General features: G+C 41.1%; 1 pseudogene; it reads left to right on the top strand.

Annotated features, from left to right (window-relative positions):
- Nucleotides 1-787: 787 nt before the first annotated feature.
- LOC101761053 lies at nucleotides 788-2,855 on the top strand (annotated as a pseudogene).
- Nucleotides 2,856-9,869: the final 7,014 nt, after the last annotated feature.

Here is a 9,869-nt window from a genome sequence, read left to right as displayed (position 1 = left end):
AGCAAAAATAAATAGTCTGTTGGAGTTTCTCTAACACCCTACATGTGGGATAGTTTCTTCCTGGAACTTATTTTAGGATGAGATGGTTTCGAACATAGAGGAAATATTCCAATTTTTTGATCATGGTTTCAGCATTCCAGAGAAGAACAATTAAGTGACGGTTCCATCCTAGAACATTCCTCCAACCAAACACATCCTAACTACCTTACTTCAGGAATAGGGTCATGAGTAGTTTGTTGATCATGGTTTCAGCGTTCCAGAGAAGAACAAGTAGTTATTCCTAAAAACGAAGCTCCATATAAAGTATATGATTTTTCCAATGTGCATGAGTTTTGCCTAGAGAAGGTTTGTAAGAAAGCTCCATGAGTTTTTTCATATAAAGCTATATCTAACTTCGTGGCTTTGTAAGAAAAGGTTTCAAGTTAGAATCTTTTGGAAAAAGTTTTGCCTAGAGAAGACCTGCGAACAGATGCAAAACCCACAGCAATATACATCACTGCCAGTATTGGTATGTAACCTGAATGGGAAGACAGTGCAATTGTGCAACTGTAATGAACTGGTAGTAACAATAGGCACTGACAGCTCCTGGTATGTAATAATGGTACGCGTCTTACAAGTTACAACCAGAGATGACTTTCTTTTTTCTTTTCAAAACACAGCACATATTTTAATGGAGTCAAACTTAATTTTGTAAAAATCTTGGTTGTGTATGAAAAATGTCCGTGTCTGGTTCTATATAACACGACGCCAAGAATCAGTCTGAAAGATCACAAAGCTAAGAACAGGGTTGACAAAGTTAGAAAGCTTGAAGCTAGACCAATATCTACATATTGCTTCCGTTCCAGACTTCCAGTATGGATTATCGGAAGGATAATGAGGGGAATCATTGTACTTGCACACGAGCAACAATATTGGGTTTAGGGGTAGCTGTTCCGGAGCATGTGTGGCAACAGAAGTCGTTCCCAGATTACTATTTCGAGATTACAAATAGCGATCACATGGTGGATCTAAAAGACAAGTTTAAAAACATTTGTAAGTTCACTTCATGCTATTATTGTATCGTACTTCAATTTTTTAATTCATTATCTTATTAAGTCTCTATCCAATTAGGAGGTTTTTCCCAAAATTAGCCCATTTGATTATATACATGAATCCGTTTGAGCAACTCCAGCACAAGCTCCAAACAAACCCCCTAGGTTTAGAGGGTTAAGTCAAAAATCTGCACTACAGTGATCTCTAATACTCTACTAGGCTCCTCATTTTAGGAAAGCCTTACCCTCTCCATTCCTGTGGATCTCTAGAAAGCCATCTATCAGCGGGAGCTGTTTCTGGAGTTTGAGGTATTTCGTAGCCTTCACTAGTAGAGAAACAACTTTCCATCTAGCTACATATGTCTCAGTTATTTTTAGACCTGGGACTAAAAAAGCTTTAGTTCTGGGTCAAATGGTCACCACCGATGCCCACCTCTGACGGGAGCTTTAGTCCCCCTTTAGTCCTGGTTGTAATAGCTAGAAATGGCTAGAAACAACGAGGGAAACTGATGGGACATTTAGTCTCTGTTGGTGTTACACCAACCAAAACTAAAAGCCACTCATTCAACTAGGACTAAAGTTTTTTGATGTTTTCAATCAAGACTAAACGCGGGTACTATGGAGAACGAACTTGGGTGAATTACAGAATCACATAACACTAATTGGGCTAATAATAATTAATTAACTCGCAGGTGAGAAGACAATGATTGAGAAGCGACACGTCTACATGTCCGATGAGTTCCTGAGGCGCAACCCTTGCATCACTGCATACAAGTCTCCGTCACTTAAATTGCGCCAGGAGCTGGCCAACGCGACCGTACCGGCGCCGAAGCTGCACGTCTGGCCATCGCCGATTGGGGCCGTCAAGCATCCGACATCACCCACCTCGTGTTCTGCACGACGGTGAGCGGCTGCATGCCGGGCGCCGACTTCGAGCTCGTCAAGCTCCTCAGCCTCCCGCCGTCCACGAAGCGCTTCATGCTTTACCAGGCCGGGTGCCACGGCGGCGGCATCGCCCTCCGCCTTGCCAAGGACCTCGCTGAGAACAACCGCGGCGCCAGGGTGCTGGTGGTGTGCTCCGAGGTGATCACCATGGCGATGCGTGGCCCCTCCGAGACCCACATGGGGAACCTCGTAGGTCAGGCCATCTTCGGTGACGCTGCTGGGGCGGCGATCATCGGAGCTCACCTCACCAGCGTGGAGCGGCCGTTGTTCGAAATGGTGTCGGCGTCGCAGGATATCGTGCCGAGGACGGAGGAGGCAGTGGTCAGCAAGCTGTACGAGGAGGGGATCGTGTACACCCTGCACCGGGACGTGGCGATGCACATCTCGAGCAACATCGAGCAGCTTGTGAAGGCAGCGCTGGAGCGAGTAGGGGTGGACAAGGACTGGAACGAGGAGGTGTTCTGGGTTGTGCATCCCGGTGGGAGGGAGATACTGGATAGGATTGAGAGCGCGCTGAGGCTGAGGAAGGAGAAGATGGAGGCGTCGAGGGAGGTGATGAGGCAGCATGGGAACACGTTGAGCTCGTGTGTCATTATTGTCATGGAGGAGATGCGGCGGAGGTCGGTGGAGCGGGGGCTGCGCACGGCAGGGGAAGGCAATGAGTGGGGGCTACTGTTTGGCTTTGGCCCGGGCCTCACCGTTGAGACCATCGTGCTCCGTGCTCTACCCTGCCAACCTGCAGTGTAACATAAGACAAAGTCATATCTACGACAAAGCTTGCTTCAAGACACTTGTTTTTTTCTTTTACAGAGTGTAAGGTTCTTGAACCATAAGATGGTGATCGAATAAACATGTTACTCCCTTTCTTCCTGTTTCTAAGGCATGATATGACATGGCAGTCTCCTAAATTAAACTTTGATCATTCATTTATCTTATATTATATTGTTTATGGTTAGAAACTTATATTCATTGAAGAGTACATTTGATTACAAATCCAACCTTATCAAATTTATATTAAAAAATAAAAAATTGTTGGCTAAATTATTGGTCAAACATTGTGAACTTTTAATCTTGATATGTGTGTGCACCTTTTAAACAAGATTGAAGGGACTAATTTCTAGCGTTTGAAAAACTACATTCCAAAAACTGAATAATCATTCATGAGGTTTTGTTATAAATTTTTTCGTGCCTACATGCAAAAAAAACATAGATGTTCTTTCGAAACATTGAATGTGTGCTCTCACAAGCAACCTTCTTACGAGGGAGATTTATCTTAGAAAGGGCAACAACATTTTCTAAGGTAGGTTGTTGTTTCCATCCAAAAATTAACATGATGTTCGGAGGTGCATTCAGACCGAAAAGGACCTAAAACAAGGAGATCCACTGTCTACTATCCTTTCCAATATAGTTCTGGGGATATGTTAGCAAGTTTCGTAGCTAGAGCGATGGAGGACATATAGATGGACCATAAAATATTCGGGCGTACAGAATTGAAGGTTCTTGGACCATAAGATGGTGATTGAATAAACATGTTAATTTCTAAATGTTGAAAAATTGTGCGTGCCAAAAATTGATGTGGTTGACCCATGGCATCTAGATGGTCTTCGTGATTTGGGAAAATCTTGGTAAGCTCTTAGAGTCTGTGGGAGCCACAAGAAAAAAGTTCTTGTACACATTTTGAAGCACACCATTTGGTGATGAGGAAGTAGTTATCCTTAGTGAACAATTGAGTCTTGATGGCTCAAAGGGAGCAAAACACTTTATTTGGTGTTTCAATATGGATTAGAGGGAGATTCAACTCCTCAAGACCACGGGATAAAAATCAGGTGTCTACGCGACCATGCCGTCCACTTGCTTCCATCTACTTTGTATTTTTACCTTCAGCCCTTTCATGTATTGCAAATACCTTCGCTTATGATGGCTTCTATGTTAGTGCGCTCTTGTGATTAAGTTTCATCTTGTTAGTGAGCTTAGTTGTTCCTAGCATTCCTCTGTAGTTGTTGAATTTGTAGATTGAGCAAAATTAGAACTCTAGGATAAGCTTTGTTTATGTAGAAATTTGACTTCCAATGTAATTCCCTAATGGACCATTAGATCCTTTCATACGGGCCTTCAAATTTTGGATGGGGCCTTAAGTGTATTAGGTTGGACTTTATGGTTGATTCGCAATCATATATTATTTTTAAAGCAATAACACAATTTTATAAGCAAAACTCATACACAGGTTCGAGTAAAATTCCTTTTTTTCTAAAATAAAATCTTGTGGTGTAGTCCAAGCGGAGCCCATATTACACTTTTTTTTTAGAGAACGCCCATACTACACTTAGTCCCTCCGGACCGGCCTGCAGCTGTATTTGCCGTGCCAAGCCCAGTTGAAATACCGATTTGTACAGCAAGACATAAGCTAACGGGCCACTTTGTTACATTGTTAAGCCCATGTTAAGCCCACGTTTACATTTGTACTTCAATAAACCAAAAAAGCCCATGTTAAGCCTGGACAGGCCCGCACCCGGGGAACATAATAAATCGATGAGCCGAATGAATGATTTTCACTTTTCACGAAGCAACTTTCATTTAGTGCTTTGGTATGATTTGGACTGCCATTGTAGCATGGATTGTTTGTACAGGCCCGCAACCTGGGAACAATCCTCTCTCAAAACTCAAACCCCTTCATTGTTCGTGCTTGCCTTGCAATGGATCGATCATCAAGTCATGGTTTCGCTACAGGGACCGTGCAGCGCACTAGCTAAGATAGTCGTCTACCGCAAGTCCGCAACCGCTGGGCACTGCTAGGACGGACATCATCACCATCCAGGCATCCAGTGATCTGACACTATACCGAACTTCAGAATCTCTAAACATTTCATACAAGCATTATACGTTTCCTTTTTTAGTGTTTCCCTGATCTTTTCTCTGATCTCTCTACCTCTCTAGCCACTTGTCTCGTGCCATGGCCAACACCTAGGGCACCATTCGGCTCCTGCTAGCAGTCGCCGCCATCAATGACGGCGCCATAACAATCCACCTACAGTTCCACGTCATGGTGACGGCGTCCGTGGAGAGCACGGTCAGGTGACGGCCGAGTGCGTGGTTAGTGGCCCGACGCTGGCGCTGGGCAACCCTATCAACTGGTTCAGCGACAGGTACGTGAACCTACTTCACTGCTAGATTTTTAGTCTATTGCAATGGTGAAAAAACATTGCAATATACCCAAATTCGATGCAATATCTAGCAATTGCAACGACGACTGGTTGGTTGGCAGGCGTGGCAAGTATTGGCATTGCAATAGCTCTTTGCAACATTTTTTATGGACCGTTGCAACTTATGGTAATTGCCACACATATTTTCGTTGCATTATAGAGTATGGCAACAGAGGATTTCGTTGCATTAGCATGTATTGCAACACAACCATTCATTGCTATAGTATGTAGTTGCAACGTACAAACTCTGTGGTAATATGGTATTTCGTAACGATTTACATGGTGGCAATAGAATATATTGCCACGGAAATTTGACGTTGTGACATATCCTATGAAAACTAAATTTCTTTCGTGAAAATAAACTATATTGCAACGAAACCATTTTTGGTGGCAATAATTAGTTTTGCAACGGAAACTATTACATGGGGACTGTTTCTATGGCAACACACTTATATTGCCACGGAAACATGTTTGGTGGTGATAATTTGGTTTGCAACAGAACATATTACGTTGTGACAGATCATATGGCAACACAATTGGTTTCGTCGAAATAAACTATATTGCCATGGAAACATATGTGGCGGCAATAATTCGTTTTGCAACGGACAATATTTAGAAGCAAGATAATATGTTGCAATGAATTAGCGGTGAAGGTTATTATGTATTATTGCAACTTTTATCTTCCGTGGCAATAAGTTGTTGTGCAATTGAAAGTATATAGATGCAATAAAAGATGTTGCAACGAACTGGGGTTGCTGCAATTATTTGTTTTTGCAACAGGTGGATGTATTTCTTTTCGCAACTGGAAGATGTTTTTCGCAATGGATTGCATTTTATATATTTGTATATTGAATCGTTTGTGCAAAAAAATGATTTCACCGAAATATGAATTGCATCATCATGAATATAAAACCAAGCCATGTCGACATTAATAAAGTTAAAGTGCCAAATACATATTCCAAATCGAAAATAGTTGATAACTAGTGTTGGTATATCAACAATACTAAATCTTTGTAATGTAGGCTACAGGAATCATGCAATACATTGATTTTCCTTGTGTCAACCATGTCATGACTCCGAGCCCATGCGATCCATTGAAGAAGAATGTTCCTGTCAAAAAAAAAGAATGCAGTGCATCAGCAAAAGGGTCTCATAGTGAAGTAGTATATACTAAACAAACATGATCATGGTAATTTGTCTTGTGCTTGTGGACACGTGATCTGGCACAGAGCATATTATTCGCACACAGGAGACTACTCTAAGTTTACTGATGCACTTAAACATAGATTATAAATCAGGTTTACTTCTGCATACCTGTTGGCTTCTTGTGCGCACATCACTACTAGAAAACCCCCCTGTAGCTATGCCAATTTTAGAATTAGACACGATTTATTTCGTCTCTATGTCATTGTAGGCACGCTTTCATAAAGCGTGTTAGAAGCATCTTCGTATGTACCGCGTCAGACCTTGTAGAGACGAATCCTTTAAGTGTTGCTATGAAAGAAAGAGACATTTTATAAACACATTAGATGCATATCTAAAAATATTGATACAATTTTGCAAACACATATATAAAACGTCTCTAGTGGTGTAGTTACGTAGTACAGTAACACTTCATTTCATATTAATAAATATATATACAATTTATAGATACGTATACAAAACATGCCTATTAATATAGACACATTTTATAGCTGTGCCTTATTGCGTACTAATTCGTATAGAGACGATTTAGTAAAGCGCGATAGGTGACGTGGCACTTGAAGTGGTGGATGATGTGGTGGGTGAAGTGGCGGATGATGTGGCGAGTGACGTGGCGGATGTTGTGGCAGGTGACGTGGCGTGGATGTGGCCGGTGATGTGGCAAGTGACACGCTTCATAGTAACATCAAATTGCGTGTTAACAAATGTAGAAACAATATCGTAGATACATTTTATTACGCGTGTACTGATATAGACACATTTTATAGTAACACCACATTGTGTATTAAGAAATGTAGAGACGATTTATAGATACATCTATTTTTATGTATACTAATATATAATGATTTTTTTATTTACATTTATAAATCCAACTAGGTAATAGCCCGTGGGCACACAAAATTTGAAAAAATGTCAATTATTATTTAAAAAAATATCATACAAAACACTTTATGAATAGTTCATGGTGAATTCAATTCAAATGCAAAAGCAAGATGCTGACCATAAGCCTAAAGCTACGCCATCATTCAAAAACAACTGTCACCGTGCCTCGAATTATCACTCAACATATAATACTAATCACTTGCTGACTTGCAGGTAACGCGTCATTGTGACGTGAGTTTGGAATCAAAAGAGCCATTCGCGCATTGTTGACACGGCGAGCTGTGCTCTCTGCTTCGGCTGCTACCTGTGTGCTCTCTGCTTCGGCTGCTATCTGCCTCATTCAGATCGATTCTATTATGGAGCTTACTCTTGCCACAAAGTCTCATGCATCCGTTCCACACGAGTATTGGGATGATATTGCTCAGAGCATTATCTTCCTCATCATTACCTAGGGCATCTTCCATTTCCTCTCCCTCCTTTTCCTCCACTCTCCCTGTAGTCAAGACGTAGGGAGTATTATGACCTGTTTCAACCAAGGTTCCATTCTGGGAGGCACCTTTTTTATTTCCTATTTTTTTTAAAATTCTTTTGTGCACATCTAATTTTAATTTTTTTTAGCCTACAATACCAATTAAAATCGAGTTGCCAACACCCAAAATTTAGTTAGACGTTAGTTGTATTTTTTTAACAATTCCAAATTTGTTGTTTCTTCATCCTCCAATAATTACAAATACTAGCTTCCAGGACTTTGAGTCCGGCGGCTCTTGGGCTGGCATATCGATTTGTTTAGAGACTTGCCAGGATTAGATTGCCAATTTGGCCTGTGGGTGCCTGAGCATGTTTTGTACAGTCAAATGTAATTTTATTTAGAGATTTGACAAACACACGTTGCTAGATCAATGGTATGGCTGCAGGACTCTATGTATTGCCAATTGCAGTTCGATTCTTGAAAGCCACCATTTTTTTTCTTTTTTTTTAATTTTGTTATACACAGGTAATTTTAATTTTTCTTTACGACTTGTCTACATGCTATTCACGATTGAAAGCATGTCAAACTTTGTATCGAATATCAAAATTCATCTTTACGTGACTATTGATGGTTATTTGATACGCTTTACGACGTGTCTAGAGGATAATGACGCTTTAAAGTGTGTCAAACTTTATATCAATTCGATACGTTTTTCTAATCAAGTCAGAAAGCATCTTTACATGGCTATAGACAATTGTTTGATACACTTTACAACACGTCTAGGGGATAATGACGCTTTAAAGCATGTCAAACTTTGCATCAATTCGATACATTTTTCTAATCAAGTCAGAAAGCATCTTTACCTAGCTATAGACAATTGTTTGATACGCTTTACAACGTGTTTAAGGGATAATGATGCTTTAAAGCGTGTCTAACTCCTTGTCATTTTGAGACAACTTCAATAGCATGTTAAGAAATGTCTTTATATGACTAATAACATTGTAAGCGTGTCTAATATCGTAATAGTCTGACACGTTTTCGAAATCGTGTCAAAAAGCATCTTTACATGCTGATGTAGAGACGCTTTTATCTTGCGTTACTAATATAGCGTATCTAGGGGGGTTCTAGTAGTGCATGTTATATCAAGAAGAGCCTGTTGAAGATGAAGCCAGAGATATACAATTCATAAGTTAGAAGCATCACTTTAGTGTGACTGTATGAAACTAATAATTCATTAAATTGAGCAGTGAACCAGAAATAAAGTAACCAAGTTCAAGTAGTAGACTCAACACAAACAGCATTGAACATGAGCTGCTGAGCCGAAACAGCATTGAACACAAACAATAGAAACAGCATCACATAGTAAAAGGCTTCAAAAAAGGGGTAGCATCCACCTTTTTTTCTTATCTATTTGTCCTAGTTCCATGTCCATATCCAAATAAAATAAAGCATGCACTTCCAGAGAGCTTATAATTAGACTGGGCTAAGGTCATGCTGTTAGCGCAGTTGAGTAAAAAAAAAAAGAAAGAAAATGTGGTTACAAAACCTTAGACATCACATACAATGTGAGATGCCTAAGCTGTGTTTAATGACTTTCAGGTTCATAATCCTGTTTACGTTAAGAATCCTGAACTTGCAAATTGTTCCTATAATTCATAAATCGGACCCAACGATTGGAAGCGAGGGGGCGGGTGGGGAGGGAGGACACAACGAACCCATTTGACTCTGAGCACATAATTCACCTATAATTCATAAATTAACACTATCTATTCACTAAATTGGACCAGCAGATTATTCACTAAATCGGACCAGCAGATTATTCACTAAATTAACACATAAACTTTATCTTGAGCAAGCAGACAAGCACAAACCAAGATTGACTCGATCTAGACATCTAGTACTGGAGGAGGAGGCTCACAAGCGCATGACATGGTTGCCGCTGTCACAGGTGATGTGGAACCAGGTGCAGGGGTTGACGAGCGTGGGGTCCCAGCTCTGGAACACGCCACCAGGGTCCCTGAGGCTGCGGCGCAGCGCGAAGAGCGCGTCCCCCTCGGAGTTGCCCCCCCCCCCCCCCCCCGCCCGCCGAATCTGGGATGCGGACGACAAAGCACAGTAGCAGCAATAGGAGTGGCCGGA

Source organism: Setaria italica, chromosome VIII (genome assembly GCF_000263155.2).
Source record: "Setaria italica strain Yugu1 chromosome VIII, Setaria_italica_v2.0, whole genome shotgun sequence".
Classification (NCBI taxonomy): domain Eukaryota; kingdom Viridiplantae; phylum Streptophyta; class Magnoliopsida; order Poales; family Poaceae; genus Setaria; species Setaria italica.
This window is presented reverse-complemented; position numbering and strand designations above follow the sequence as displayed.